The sequence below is a fragment of the Cetorhinus maximus genome, unplaced genomic scaffold (genome assembly GCF_964194155.1).
Source record: "Cetorhinus maximus unplaced genomic scaffold, sCetMax3.hap1.1 HAP1_SCAFFOLD_105, whole genome shotgun sequence".
NCBI classification, from domain to species: Eukaryota; Metazoa; Chordata; class Chondrichthyes; order Lamniformes; family Cetorhinidae; genus Cetorhinus; species Cetorhinus maximus.
The window spans coordinates 1,219,464-1,235,908 of record NW_027596119.1 but is presented as its reverse complement, the minus strand read 5'-3'; positions in this window follow the sequence as shown (position 1 = coordinate 1,235,908).

The following is a 16,445-nucleotide window of genomic DNA, read 5'->3' as shown; positions in this document are numbered from 1 at the left end:
GACAGGAAGAGGCCCCAGTCTAACAGAACATTCCTCTCCCTCCACAGCTCAGCCCAAACCTCACAGGCAGGGCTGGAAGGAGTGAGAGGGAAATGGGACCCACTCCCCCTTAACCCCCCCCAATTCAAATATCGACAAATCACATTATGACTTTCCTGTCAGTTTACTACAAGATGAAGCAGAGAACGAAATGTCTGGAAAGAGAGAGGGAGAGAGAAAGCTGGAGTGACAGAGACAGGGAAATGCCACCCCCTCCCCCAGAAACGTCGTGTGTTCCCTGTTGCAGTTTAGGAAAAGCAGCAGGCCGTTTCTGCACAGGGGGATCCCACAGGCAGCAATGTAATGCTATCCGGATGGGAACAGGGAGACACATTTCCTTCCCCATCCTCATGCCTGCTGTAACCCTCCCTCTTCCCCCTCTCTCCCCCGCCCACGGGCACCATGTGTGCTCGGAGTCCGGACACATCCCCAGAAAGGCCTAAACTCCTTCTCTTCAAACCGGGAAAAAGCTGCTGCTTCCTGGGGGAGACTTTTTGAAATCTCCGTCCCAGCATCGATTTTTACAAACCAGGCGTCCCCGGGAGGGTGTGACTGAGGCTTTTCTGCAGAGACTGGGAGCTGGGCACTGACTCCACACTGGAGATCCTCCCCTAACCCCCACCCCCCCAGACCCTGTGTCTCTTCCTCACCCCCAACCCCCTGCCTCTGTTTCACTGTCTTTTCCTGTTTCCCTCAATCTCCCCCCTCTCTCTCTGTTGTAACGTAGGGACACATCCTAGAGAGACTGAATTCAAATGACTGTTCCACCTCCCAATTCATCGCCCTGCCTAAAACACCAGCATTATTCAGGAATTAGCACAAACTTTTACACACTCTCACAGTTAGGACTTGGTAAAGGGCTCCTGAGGGACAGGAAATGAGTCCAATCAGCACTTTTTTAATAAATTAACTGGTTGTGGCACAGTATGGAGAGGGACTAAGACAGTGAAGACCCCCGACCCCTTCAAAACCTCAGAAAGACTGAGCGCTTTGCAGTGAAAGAATGAATGTTTAAAATGCTCTCATTGTTAGTGAGTCACTTGCTTCACTGTCCCTGGATTCATTTTCGCAATTCGGCCTTTTCTAAAAGATGTGACTGGGAGCTGGGCAGATTCTACACATTGGAGACCCCCAGATCCTGTGTCTATTCACACCCCCTCCTCTTGTTTTGCAATCTCAGCCCCTCTGTTTCACCTCACTCACTCCCCCCTTACTCTCTCTCTCTCTCTTCCCCCATTGGAGAGACCGAGGGGGAGAGAGGAGACTGAGAATTTGACAGTCAGAGATCGGTGAAGTGAATTAAATTGGCTGCCGGGCCTTTACCTTTCACCGTGACATGAATTGCTCTCAGACACGGGCCCTGTGCTCTTGGTGAATTAGACCCGGGTACAAGTTCCGGCCTTTTTAATTCCCCGCCCCTGTGAGTGCTGGATAGAAAGGGCACTCTGTAAAGTTCCTGTCTCACCATCGACAAAAAACCACACCACACTGGCCATCTTTTACATTTATAGTTCCACAATCACATCCCCCAGTCAATCAAATAGTTACTAGAGTTGCAACTAAGACAATTTGCACAGCAGGATCCCACGAGCGGTCCCACAATGGAGGGGGAGACCCCCAGACCCTGTGTCTCCTTCCCCTGCCCCCGAGGCCCCAACATCCCCACCCCCTCTCTGTCGAAGTCTCCCTCATTCTGTTCCTCTTTCTCTCTCTCTGCCCCCATCACTCCTCCCTCTGCACCCACCTCTCTCTCTGCCCCCATGTGTACACAGCAAGATCCCACTCCCCACCTGCTCATGACCGGTTAAAAATGTATTGGCTGAGGATAGCGGGACAGTGAGTGGGGAATGGGCCTCACCCCCTCTCTCTCTCCCCCTCCAACACCCTCCCCCACCCCCAATCAAAGTAACGACAAATCACATTGGTGTTTTTATACATTTTATTGAAAGATGAATTATGGACAGAATTGGCTGGAGAGAGAGAGGGAGAGAGGGAACAAGCTGGAGAGACAGAGACTGGGGGCTGCTCTCTCCCCACCCTCACCACCAGCCCGCACCCTCAGATCTACATTAAACTCAATTGAAATGGCTGCTGCCCCTTCCATTTAACCCAGGAAAGCCCGTGGCCCGGCCTGTCTAACACACACCGACATGACTCTGGGGGGTGAGAAGAAGCCTTCGCACAGGCTCCAGGTTCTCATTTCAGGCCCTCTCCCTCTCCCTCTCTCTCTCTCTCTGTGTCCGACTGCTTCACCCTCCATGAACCCATTTCTATCAAGTGTGGTCACTGATGCAGTTCAGGAAAGGCTGGCGGCCTCTTTGTTTTATTTTTTTACACAGCAGGATCCCATGACTTTCCCTATCTCCACACCTGCTGTGAAAGCCTCTCTCTCCCAATCTTCCCCGTGGGAATTCCCCAGTCTGGGGGCCATCCCCTCAGTTCCCTCCCTCCCCACCACCACAACCCCCTGAAAGGGCTGAAACTCAAACTGGGGAGCAGCTGGATTCTCTCAGGAGACATTTTCAAATCACGGCCTCGGGATTTCAGTTGGGGGTCAAATCCCACTTTTTGGAAGGCCCTGACTGGGAGCTGGGCAGTGACTGCACACGAGGAGCCCTCTCTCTCTCCCCCCGGACCCTGTGTCTTCTCACCTACCCACACCATCTCCGCTCTGTTTTGTTATCTCTCCCCTCTTTCCCCTGACCTCTCCTTTCTCTCTCTCTCATGTGGGGAAAGGCCACAGGCCCCTGTGGGCACAGCAAGATCAGGAGAATGGAGAGAGAGAGAGAAATCCACACACAGAAGCTGCGTAAACTGAATTAAAATGGTTCCCCCTGTCCCACCCATCAGTCTCCAGAAGGTGCTAAACTCCCTCTCTTATTTTGGAATTATAACAAGCTTCTAAACAGCTTCAGATTTCAGATTTTCAATCTCCTCTTTGTCACACACCAAAGGGTTAATGTGTTTGTGACTAATCGCAAGGCTGGGATATTTTAACCCCAGGCTTTCAAAATCCAGCACCCCATCATCTAACAGAAAACGCTTCATCGATGAACCAAAAACCAGGGTCCCTCCCAGATTAAAATTAAACCTCGGGGTCATAAAGAGACACAACTCACGTGGGTGGGTGGGGGGTGTGGAACAGGCCTGAGTCCATCCATCCAAGCTGGGGAAAAGCTCCTGCCCATGGATTCATAGTCACATTGCAGTCTTCAAACTCCAAATTCCTGGGGAAAAGAGAGAGAGAAAAGAATTGTCTAAAACACAAAGCAAGAACATTTCTAAACAAAATAGCACAGCAAGAGCCCAGGATTAAACACCCCCCTCCTCCCCTCCCCTCCCCTTCACAATTACACAATCTCTTAGCAACATCCAAATACAAAAATATCTCAGTTATAAACCAGAGGCTAAAACAGATTGAGAGACCTTTCCCATCCCCTGTGTTTCTCTCTGTATCTCTCTTCCTATCTCACTCACATCTCTGTCCCCCTCAATCTCTCTCTATCTCTCTCTGTCTCTCAGAGATGAAAATTAAACCTCGATTGGGGAAATAAACAGACACAACTCATGTGGGTGAAGCCTGTGGACCAGGCCTCAGACTATCCCCCTCTGGAAGAAGCTCCTTGTCCTTGTCCCAGACTTTCCCTCTATGGATCCTCACCTTCCAGTTTTCAGAATACAAATTTCTCAGGAGAAAAAGAGGTAAAATTGGTTAAAAAGACAAAAGCAAGGACATTTAACTGCATAAATTGAATTAAAATGGTTCCCTTTGTCACCCCATCAGTCTCCAGAAGGTGCTAAACTCCCTCTTTCAGTTTGGGAAGGGGCTGCACATTCCTTTGGGACACTTTTTAAAATTACCATCCCAGGATTTAATTTAAAATCTCATTCTATCTCAGAGGATGTGAGTGGAGGTGGCTTGTGACTACACACTGGAGACCATCAGACCCTGTCTCTCTTTCCCACACCCCCTCCTGTTTTTACACCTCCACTCGCGTCGGCTTCCCTCTCTCTCTGTTTCAATCACTCCCTCCCTTTTCTCTCTCTGCTCCCGTCTCTCACATTCAGGGTAAAGATGGATGCTCCTATCTAGGCCCTTGTCCCTGTCCTCTCTTTCTCCATCCCTCTTTCTCGCTCGTTCTCTCTGTCCATCTTTCTATTTTCCTTCCCTCTGTCTCATGTGCTCTGCATTGAAATGAGAGATGAAATGTTCCTGTCTCCCCATTTAAAATAATGACAAATCACATTGCTGTTTCTGGTCAGTTTTTGTTGATTAAAGTTTAAAATGGGCACAACGAGAGCTGGAGAAAGAGAGAGAGAGAGAGAGAAAAGCTGGAGGGAGAAAGACACAGAAAATCACACAGGTAAAACTAAAGTCAGAATGTCAGTAAACTGAACAGTAATGGCCCCTGTGAATCTGATTGAACAGATTCCACTTCATCGCACTGTCTCCCCACCTGTCTTATTTTGGAATTATAACAAGCTTTTAAACAGCTTCAGATTTCAGATTTTTAATCTCCTCTTTGTCACACACCAAAGGGTTAATGTGTTTGTGACTAATCGCAAGTCCGGGATATTATAACCCCAGGGTTTCAAAATCCAGCACCCCATCATCTAACAGAAACCGCTTCATCGATGCACCAAAAACCAGGGTCCCTCCGAGATTAAAATTAAACCTCGGGGTCATAAAGAGACACAACTCACGTGGGTGGGTGGGGGGTGTGGAACAGGCCTGAGACCATCCATCCAAGCTGGGGAAAAGCTCCTGCCCATGGATTCATAGTCACATTGCAGTCTTCAAACTCCAAATTCCTGGGGAAAAGAGAGAGGGAAAAGAATTAACTAAATACACAAAGCAAGAACATTTCTAAACAAAATAGCACAGCAAGAGCCCAGGATTCCACCCCCCCTCCTCCCCTCCCCTTCACAGTTACACAATCTCTTAGCAACATCCAAATACAAAAATATCCCAGTTATAAACCAGAGGCTAAAACAGATTGAGGACCTTTCCCATCCCCTGTGTTTCTCTCTGTATCTCTCTTCCTATCTCACTCACATCTCTGTCCCCCTCACTAACTTACTCTCACTCTGTGTCTCAGAGATGGAAATTAAACCTCGATTGCGGTAATAAACAGACACAACTCACGTGGGTGAAGCCTGTGGACCAGGCCTCAGTCTATCCCCCTCCCTCCGCACCCTCCTCTCTCTCTGACCCCATCACCCCTCCCTCCGCACTCTCCTTTCCCTCAACTTTTATTTTGAAAGTGTTGTCACTGTTGTGGGGGGCAAGGAACAGGGCGGGGGGGGCGGTGGAGACCATGTGTACACAGCAAGATCCCACTCCCCACCTGCTCATGACCAGTTAAAAATGTATTGGCTGAGGATAGCGGGACAGTGAGTGGGGAATGGGCCTCACCCCCTCTCTCTCCCCCACACCCAACACCCTCCCCCACCCCCAATTAAAGTAACGACAAATTACATTGGTTTTCTTAAACATTTTATAGAAAGATGAATTATGGACAGAATTGGGTGGAGAGAGAGAGGGAGAGAGGGAACAAGCTATAGAGACAGAGACTGGGGCTGATCTCTCCCCACCCTCACCACCAGCCCGCACCCTCAGATCTACATTAAACTCAATTGAAATGGCTGCTGCCCTTTCCATTTAACCCAGGAAAGGCCGTGGCCCGGCCTGTCTAACACACACCGACATTACTCTGGGGGGTGAGAAGAAGCCTTCGCACAGGCTCCAGGTTCTCATTTCAGGCCCTCTCCCTCTCCCTCTCCCTCTCCCTCTGTGTCCGACTGCTTCACCCTCCATGAACCCATTTCTATCAAGTGTGGTCACTGTTGCAGTTCAGGAAAGGCTGGCGGCCTCTTTGTTTTATTTTTTTACACAGCAGGATCCCATGACTTTCCCTATCTCCACACCTGCTGAGAAAGCTTCTCCCTCCCTGTCTTCCCCATGGGAGTTCCCCAGTCTGGGGGCCATCCCCTCAGTTCCCTCCCTCCCCACCACCACAACCCCCTGAAAGGGCTGAAACTCAAACTGGGGAGCAGCTGGATTCTCTCAGGAGACATTTTCAAATCACTGCCTCGGGATTTCAGTTGGGGTCAAATCCCACTTTCTGGAAGGCCCTGACTGGGAGCTGGGCAGTGACTGCACACGAGGAGCCCTCTCTCTCTCCCCCCGGACCCTGTGTCTTCTCACCTACCCACACCATCTCCGCTCTGTTTTGTTATCTCTCCCCTCTTTCCCCTGACCTCTCCTTTCTCTCTCTCTCATGTGGGGAAAGGCCACAGGCCCCTGTGGGCGCAGCAAGATCAGGAGGATGGAGAGAGAGAGAGAAATCCACACACAGAAGCTGCGTAAACTGTATTAAAATGGTTCCCCCTGTCCTCCCATCAGTCTCCAGAAGGTGCTAAACTCACTGTCTTATTTTGGAATTATAACAAGCTTCTAAACAGCCTCAGGTTTCAGATTTTTAATCTCCTCTTTGTCACACACCAAAGGGTTAATGTGTTTGTGACTAATCGCAAGGCCGGGATATTTTAACCCCAGGCTTTCAAAATCCAGCACCCCATCATCTAACAGAAACCGCTTCATCGATGAACCAAAAACCAGGGTCCCTCCCAGAGTAAAATTAAACCTCGGAGTCATAAAGAGACACAACTCACGTGGGTGGGTGGGTGGGGGGGTGTGGAACAGGCCTGAGTCCATCCATCCAAGCTGGGGAAAAGCTCCTGCTCATGGATTCATAGTCACATTGCAGTCTTCAAACTCCTAATTCCAGGGGAAAAGAGAGAGGGAAAAGAATTGTCTAAAACACTAAGCAAGATCATTTCTAAACAAAATAGCACAGCAAGAGCCCATCCACCCCCACCCCCACCCCCTCTTTCACAGTTACACAACCTCTTAGCAACATCCAAATACAAAAATATCTCAGTTATAAACCAGAGGCTAAAACAGATTGAGAGACCTTTCCCATCCCTTGTGTTTCTCTCTGTATCTCTTTTCCTATCTCACTCACATCTCTGTCCCCCTCACTCATTCACTCTCTCACTCTGTGTCTCAGAGATGGAAATTAAACCTCGATTGGGGTAATAAACAGACACAACACACGTGGGTGAAGCCTGTGGACCAGGCCTCAGTCTATCCCCCTCTCTCCGCACACTCCTCTATCTCTGCCTCCATCATCCCTCCCTCCGGACCCTCCTCTTTTCCTTCAATCTTTTATTTTGAAAGTGTGGTCACTCTTGTGGGGGGCAAAGAACAGGGCGCTGGTGGAGACCATGTATACACAGCAAGATCCCTCTACACATCTGCTCATGACCAGTTAAAAATGTATTGGCTGAGGATTGCGGGACAGTGAGTGGGGAATGGGCCTCACCCCCATTCTCTCTCCCACCCCCCCACCCTCTCTCCCCACCCCCCACCCCCCCAACACCCTCCCCCAACCCCAATTAAAGTAACAACAAATCACAATTGAGAGGGAACAAGCTGGAGAGGCAGAGACTGGGGGCTGCTCTCTCCCCACCCTCACCACACCACACTGGCCATGTTTTACATTTATAGTTCCCCCTGTCCACCCATCAGTCTCCAGAAGGTGCTAAACTGTCTTATTTTGGAATTATAACAAGCTTTTAACAGCCTCAGGTTTCAGATTTTCAATCTCCTCTTTGCCACACACAAAAGGGTAAATGTGTTTGTGACTAATCGCAAGGCCGGGATATTTTAACCCCAGGGTTTCAAAATCCAGCACCCCATCCTCTAACAGAAACCGCTTCATCGATGCACCAAAAACCAGGGTCCCTCCGAGATTAAAATTAAACATCGGGGTCATAAGGAGACACAACTCACGTGGGTGGGTGGGGGGGATGTGGAACAGGCCTGAGACCATCCATCCAAGCTGGGGAAAAGCTCCTGCCCATGGATTCATAGTCACATTGCAGTCTTCAAACTCCAAATTCCTGGGGAAAAGAGAGAGGGAAAAGAATTGACTAAAACACAAAGCAAGATCATTTCTAAACAAAATAGCACAGCAAGAGTCCAGGATTCCACCCCCACCCCCACCCCCTCTTTCACAGTTACACAACCTCTTAGCAACATCCAAACACAAAAATATCTCAGTTATAAACCAGAGGCGAAAACAGATTGAGAGACCTTTCCCATCCCCTGTGTTTCTCTCTGTATCTCTCTTCCTATCTCATTCACATCTCTGTCCCCCTCACTCATTCACTCTCTCACTCTGTGTCTCAGAGATGGAAATTAAACCTCGATTGGTGTAATAAACAGACACAACTCACGTGGTTGAAGCCTGTGGACCAGGCCTCAGTCTATCCCCCTCCCTCTGCACCCTCCTCTATCTCTGCCTCCATCATCCCTCCCTCCGCAACCTCCTCCTTTCCCTCAATCTTTTATTTTGAAAGTGTGGTCACTCTTGTGGGGGGCAAAGAACAGGGCGGGGGTGGAGACCATGTGTACACAGCAAGATCCCACTACCCACCTGCTCATGACCAGTTAAAAATGTATTGGCTGAGGATTGCGGGACAGTGAGAGGGGAATGGGCCTCACCCCCTCTCTCTCTCTCTTTCCCCCCAACACCCTCCCCCAACCCCAATTAAAGTAACGACAAATCACATTGAGAGGGAACAAGCTGGAGAGGCAGAGACTGGGGGCTGCTCTCTCCCCACCCTCACCACACCACACTGGCCATGTTTTACATTTACAGTTCCATTTATAGTTCCCCCTGTCCACCCATCAGTCTCCAGAAGGTGCTAAACTCCCTTTCTTATTTTGGAATTATAACAAGCTTTTAACAGCATCAGGTTTCAGATTTTTAATCTCCTCTTTGCCACACACAAAAGGGTAAATGTGTTTGTGACTAATCGCAAGGCCGGGATATTTTAACCCCAGGGTTTCAAAATCCAGCACCCCATCATCTAACAGAAACCGCTTCATCGATGCACCAAAAACCAGGGTCCCTCCGAGATTAAAATTAAACATCAGGGTCATAAGGAGACACAACTCACGTGGGTGGATGGGGGGATGTGGAACAGGCCTGAGACCATCCATCCAAGCTGGGGAAAAGCTCCTGCCCATGGATTCATAGTTACATTGCAGTCTTCAAACTCCAAATTCCTGGGGAAAAGAGAGAGGGAAAAGAATTGACTAAAACACAAAGCAAGATCATTTCTAAACAAAATAACACAGCAAGAGCCCAGGATTCCATCCCCCCCCATACCGACCCCTTCACAGTTACACAACCTCTTAGCAACATCCAAATACAAAAATATCCCAGTTATAAACCAAAGGCTAAAACAAATTCAGAGACATTTCCCATCCCCTGTGTTTCTCTCTGTATCTCTCTGTATCTCACTCACATCTCTGTCCCCCTCTCTCTCTCTCTCTCTGTCTCTCAGAGATGAAAATTAAACCTCGATTGGGGTAATAAACCGACACAATTCATGTGGGTGAAGCCAGTGGACCAGGCCTCAGACTATCCCCCTCTGGAAGAAGCTCCTTGTCCTAGTCCCAGACTTTCCCTGTATGGATCCTCACCTTCCAGTTTTCAGAATACAAATTTCTCAGGAGAAAAAGAGATAAACTTTGTTGAAAGGACAAAAGCAAGGACATTTAACTGCATAAATTGAATTAAAATAGTTCCCCCTGTCCCCCCCGCCATCAGACTCCAGAACGTGCTAAACTCCCTCTTTCAGTTTGGGAAGGGGCTGCTCATTCCTTTGGGACACTTTTTAAAATTACCGTCCCAGGATTTATTTTAAAATCTCACTCTATCTCAGAGGATGTGAGTGGAGGTGGCTTGTGACTACACACTGGAGACCATCAGACCCTGTCTCTCTTTCCCACACCCCCTCCTGTTTTTACACCTCCACTCCCGTCGGCCTCCCTCTCTCTCTCTGTTTCAATCACTCCCTCTCTTTTCTCTCTCTGCTCCTGTCTCTCACATTCAGGGTAAAGATGGATGCTCCTATCGAGGCCCTTGTCCCTGTCCTCTCTTTCTCCATCCCTCTTTCTCGCTCGTTCTCTCTGTCCATCTTTCTATTTAACTTCCCCCTGTCTCATGTGCTCTGCATTGAAATGAGAGATGAAATGTTCCTGTCTCCCCATTTAAAATAATGACAAATCACATTGCTGTTTCTGGTCAGTTTTTGTTGATTAAAGTTTAAAATGGGCACAAAGACAGCTGGAGAGAGAGAGAGAGGGAGAGAGAAAAGCTGGAGGGAGAAAGACACAGAAAATCACACAGGTAAAACTAAAGTCAGAATGTCAGTAAACTGAACAGTAATGGCCCCTGTGAATCTGATTGAACAGATTCCACTTCATCGCACTGTCTCCCCACCTGTCTTATTTTGCAATTATAACAAGCTTTTTAACAGCTTCAGATTTCACATTTTTAATCTCCTCTTTGTCACACACCAAAGGGTTAATGTGTTTGTGACTAATCGCAAGGCCGGGATATTTTAACCCCAGGGTTTCAAAATCTAGCACCCCATCATCTAACAGAAACCGCTTCATCGATGCACCAAAAACCAGGGTCCCTCCGAGATTAAAATTAAACCTCGGGGTCAGAAAGAGACACAACTCACGTGGGTGGGTGGGGGGTGTTGAACAGGCCTGGGACCATCCATCCAAGCTGGGGAAAAGCTCCTGCCCATGGATTCAAAGTCACATTGCAGTCTTCAAACTCCAAATTCCTGGGGAAAAGAGAGAGGGAAAAGAATGGACTAAAACACAAAGCAAGATCATTTCTAAACAAAATAGCACAGCAAGAGCCCAGGATTCCACCCCCACACCCACCCCCTCCCCTTCAAAGCTACACAACCTCTTAGCAACATCCAAATACCAAAATATCCCAGTTATAAACCAGAGGCGAAAACAGATTGAGGACCTTTCCCATCCCCTGTGTTTTTCTCTGTATCTCTCTTCTTATCTCACTCACACCTCTGCCCCCCTCACTCATTCACTCTCTCACCCTGTGTCTCAGAGATGGAAATTAAACCTCGATTGCGGTAATAAACAGACACAACTCACGTGGGTGAAGCCTGTGGACCAGGCCTCAGTCTATCCCCCTCCCTCCACACCCTCCTCTATCTCTGCCTTCATCATCCCTCCCTCCGCACCCTCCTCCTTTCCCTCAATCTTTTATTTTGAAAGTGTTGTCACTCTTGTGGGGGGCAAAGAACAGGGCGGGGGGGTGGAGACCATGTGTACACAGCAAGATCCCACTACCCACCTGCTCATGACCAGTTAAAAATGTATTGGCTGAGGATTGCGGGACAGTGAGAGGGGAATGGGCCTCACCCCGTCTCTCTCTCCCCTCCCAACACCCTCCCCCAACCCAATTAAAGTAACGACAAATCACATTGAGAGGGAACAAGCTGGAGAGGTAGAGACTGGGGGCTGTTCTCTCCCCACCCTCACCACACCACACTGGCCATGTTTTACATTTATAGTTCCCCCTGTCCACCCATCAGTCTCCAGAAGGTGCTAAACTCCCTGTCTTATTTTGGAATTATAACAAGCTTTTAAACAGCCTCAGGTTTCAGATTTTTAATCTCCTCTTTGCCACACACAAAAGGGTTAATGTGTTTCTGACTAATCGCGAGGCCGGGATATTTTAACCCCAGGGTTTCAAAATCCAGCACCCCATCATCTAACAGAAACCGCTTCATCGATGAACCAAAAACCAGGGTCCCTCCCAGATTAAAATTATAACTAGGGGTCATAAAGAGACACAACTCACGTGGGTGGGTGGGGAGTGTGGAACAGGCCTGAGTCCATCCATCCAAGCTGGGGAAAAGCTCCTGCCCATGGATTCATAGTCACATTGCAGTCTTCAAACTCCAAATTCCTGGGGAAAAGAGAGAGGGAAAAGAATTGACAAAAACACAAAGCAAGAACATTTCTAAACAAAATAGCACAGCAAGAGCCCAGGATTCCATCCCCCCCATACCGACCCCTTCACAGTTACACAAGCTCTTAGCAACATCCAAATACAAAAATATCCCAGTTATAAACCAGAGGCTAAAACAAATTCAGAGACATTTCCCATCCCCTGTGTTTCTCTCTGTATCTCTCTTCCTATCTCACTCACATCTCTGTCCCCCTCTCTCTCTCTCTCTCTCTGTCTCTCAGAGATGAAAATTAAACCTCGATTGGGGTAATAAACAGACACAATTCATGTGGGTGAAGCCTGTGGACCAGGCCTCAGACTATCCCCCTCTGGAAGAAGCTCCTTGTCCTTGTCCCAGACTTTCCCTCTATGGATCCTCACCTTCCAGTTTTCAGAAAACAAATTTCTCAGGAGAAAAAGGGATAAATTTTGTTGAAAGAACAAAAGCAAGGACATTTAACTGCATAAATTGAATTAAAATGGTTCCCTCTGTCTCCCCTCCATCAGTCTCCAGAAGGTGCTAAACTCCCTCTTTCAGTTTGGGAAGGGGCTGCTCATTCCTTTGGGACACTTTTTAAAATTACCGTCCCAGGATTTATTTTAAAATCTCATTCTATCTCAGAGGATGTGAGTGGAGGTGGCTTGTGACTACACACTGGAGACCATCAGACCCTGTCTCTCTTTCCCACACCCCCTCCTGTTTTTACACCTCCACTCCCGTCGGCTTCCCTCTCTCTCCCTGTTTCAATCACTCCCTCCCTTTTCTATCTCTGCTCCCGTCTCTCACATTCAGGGTAAAGATGGATGCTCCTATCTAGGCCCTTGTCCCTGTCCTCTCTTTCTCCATCCCTCTTTCTCGCTCGTTCTCTCTATCCATCTTTCTATTTTCCTTCCCCCTGTCTCATGTGCTCTGCATTGAAATGAGAGATGAAATGTTCCTGTCTCCCCATTTAAAATAATGACAAATCACATTGCTGTTTCTGGTCAGTTTGTGTTGATTAAAGTTTAAAATGGGCACAAAGAGATCTGGAGAGAGAGAGAGGGAGAAAAGCTGGAGGGAGAAAGACACAGAAAATCACAAAGGTAAAACTAAAGTCAGAATGTCAGTAAACTGAACAGTAATGGCCCCTGTGAATCTGATTGAACAGATTCCACTTCATCGCACTGTCTCCCCACCTGTCTTATTTTGCAATTATAACAACCTTTTAAATAGCTTCAGATTTCAGATTTTTAATCTCCTCTTTGTCACACACCAAAGGGTTAATGTGTTTGTGACTGATCGCAAGGCCGGGATATTTTAACCCCAGGCTTACAAAATCCAGCACCCCATCATCTAACAGAAACCGCTTCATCGATGAACCAAAAACCAGGGTCCCTCCCAGATTAAAATTAAACCTCGGGGTCATAAAGAGACACAACTCACGTGGGTGGGTGGGGGGTGTGGAACAGGCCTGAGTCCATCCATCCAAGCTGGGGAAAAGCTCCTGCCCATGGATTCATAGTCACATTGCAGTCTTCAAACTCCAAATTCCTGGGGAAAAGAGAGAGAAAAGAATTGACTAAAACACAAAGCAAGAACATTTCTAAACAAAATAGCACAGCAAGAGCCCAGGTTTCCACCCCACCTCCCCCCCCCTTCACAGTCTCACAATCTTTTAGCAACATCCAAATACAAAAATATCCCAGTTATAAACCAGAGGCTAAAACAGATTGAGAGACCTTTCCCATCCCCTGTGTTTCTCGCAGTATCTCTCTTCCTATCTCACTCACATCTCTGTCCCCCTCACTCTCACTCTCTCACCCTGTGTCTCAGAGATGGAAATTAAACCTTGATTGGGGTAATAAACAGACACAACTCACGTGGGTGAAGCCTGTGGACCAGGCCTCAGTCTATCCCCCTCCCTCCACACCCTCCTCTATCTCTGCCTTCATCATCCCTCCCTCCGCACCCTCCTCCTTTCCCTCAATCTTTTATTTTGAAAGTGTTGTCACTCTTGTGGGGGGCAAAGAACAGGGCGGGGGGGTGGAGACCATGTGTACACAGCAAGATCCCACTACCCACCTGCTCATGACCAGTTAAAAATGTATTGGCTGAGGATTGCGGGACAGTGAGAGGGGAATGGGCCTCACCCCGTCTCTCTCTCCCCTCCCAACACCCTCCCCCAACCCAATTAAAGTAACGACAAATCACATTGAGAGGGAACAAGCTGGAGAGGTAGAGACTGGGGGCTGTTCTCTCCCCACCCTCACCACACCACACTGGCCATGTTTTACATTTATAGTTCCCCCTGTCCACCCATCAGTCTCCAGAAGGTGCTAAACTCCCTGTCTTATTTTGGAATTATAACAAGCTTTTAAACAGCCTCAGGTTTCAGATTTTTAATCTCCTCTTTGCCACACACAAAAGGGTTAATGTGTTTCTGACTAATCGCGAGGCCGGGATATTTTAACCCCAGGGTTTCAAAATCCAGCACCCCATCATCTAACAGAAACCGCTTCATCGATGAACCAAAAACCAGGGTCCCTCCCAGATTAAAATTATAACTAGGGGTCATAAAGAGACACAACTCACGTGGGTGGGTGGGGAGTGTGGAACAGGCCTGAGTCCATCCATCCAAGCTGGGGAAAAGCTCCTGCCCATGGATTCATAGTCACATTGCAGTCTTCAAACTCCAAATTCCTGGGGAAAAGATAGAGGGAAAAGAATTGACAAAAAAAAAAACAAAAACATTTCTAAACAAAATAGCACAGCAAGAGCCCAGGATTCCATCCCCCCCATACCGACCCCTTCACAGTTACACAAGCTCTTAGCAACATCCAAATACAAAAATATCCCAGTTATAAACCAGAGGCTAAAACAAATTCAGAGACATTTCCCATCCCCTGTGTTTCTCTCTGTATCTCTCTTCCTATCTCACTCACATCTCTGTCCCCCTCTCTCTCTCTCTCTCTCTGTCTCTCAGAGATGAAAATTAAACCTCGATTGGGGTAATAAACAGACACAATTCATGTGGGTGAAGCCTGTGGACCAGGCCTCAGACTATCCCCCTCTGGAAGAAGCTCCTTGTCCTTGTCCCAGACTTTCCCTCTATGGATCCTCACCTTCCAGTTTTCAGAAAACAAATTTCTCAGGAGAAAAAGGGATAAATTTTGTTGAAAGAACAAAAGCAAGGACATTTAACTGCATAAATTGAATTAAAATGGTTCCCTCTGTCCCCCCTCCATCAGTCTCCAGAAGGTGCTAAACTCCCTCTTTCAGTTTGGGAAGGGGCTGCTCATTCCTTTGGGACACTTTTTAAAATTACCGTCCCAGGATTTATTTTAAAATCTCATTCTATCTCAGAGGATGTGAGTGGAGGTGGCTTGTGACTACACACTGGAGACCATCAGACCCTGTCTCTCTTTCCCACACCCCCTCCTGTTTTTACACCTCCACTCCCGTCGGCTTCCCTCTCTCTCCCTGTTTCAATCACTCCCTCCCTTTTCTATCTCTGCTCCCGTCTCTCACATTCAGGGTAAAGATGGATGCTCCTATCTAGGCCCTTGTCCCTGTCCTCTCTTTCTCCATCCCTCTTTCTCGCTCGTTCTCTCTATCCATCTTTCTATTTTCCTTCCCCCTGTCTCATGTGCTCTGCATTGAAATGAGAGATGAAATGTTCCTGTCTCCCCATTTAAAATAATGACAAATCACATTGCTGTTTCTGGTCAGTTTGTGTTGATTAAAGTTTAAAATGGGCACAAAGAGATCTGGAGAGAGAGAGAGGGAGAAAAGCTGGAGGGAGAAAGACACAGAAAATCACAAAGGTAAAACTAAAGTCAGAATGTCAGTAAACTGAACAGTAATGGCCCCTGTGAATCTGATTGAACAGATTCCACTTCATCGCACTGTCTCCCCACCTGTCTTATTTTGCAATTATAACAACCTTTTAAATAGCTTCAGATTTCAGATTTTTAATCTCCTCTTTGTCACACACCAAAGGGTTAATGTGTTTGTGACTGATCGCAAGGCCGGGATATTTTAACCCCAGGCTTACAAAATCCAGCACCCCATCATCTAACAGAAACCGCTTCATCGATGAACCAAAAACCAGGGTCCCTCCCAGATTAAAATTAAACCTCGGGGTCATAAAGAGACACAACTCACGTGGGTGGATGGGGGGATGTGGAACAGGCCTGAGTCCATCCATCCAAGCTGGGGAAAAGCTCCTGCCCATGGATTCATAGTCACATTGCAGTCTTCAAACTCCAAATTCCTGGGGAAAAGAGAGAGAAAAGAATTGACTAAAACACAAAGCAAGAACATTTCTAAACAAAATAGCACAGCAAGAGCCCAGGTTTCCACCCCACCTCCCCCCCCCTTCACAGTCTCACAATCTTTTAGCAACATCCAAATACAAAAATATCCCAGTTATAAACCAGAGGCTAAAACAGATTGAGAGACCTTTCCCATCCCCTGTGTTTCTCGCAGTATCTCTCTTCCTATCTCACTCA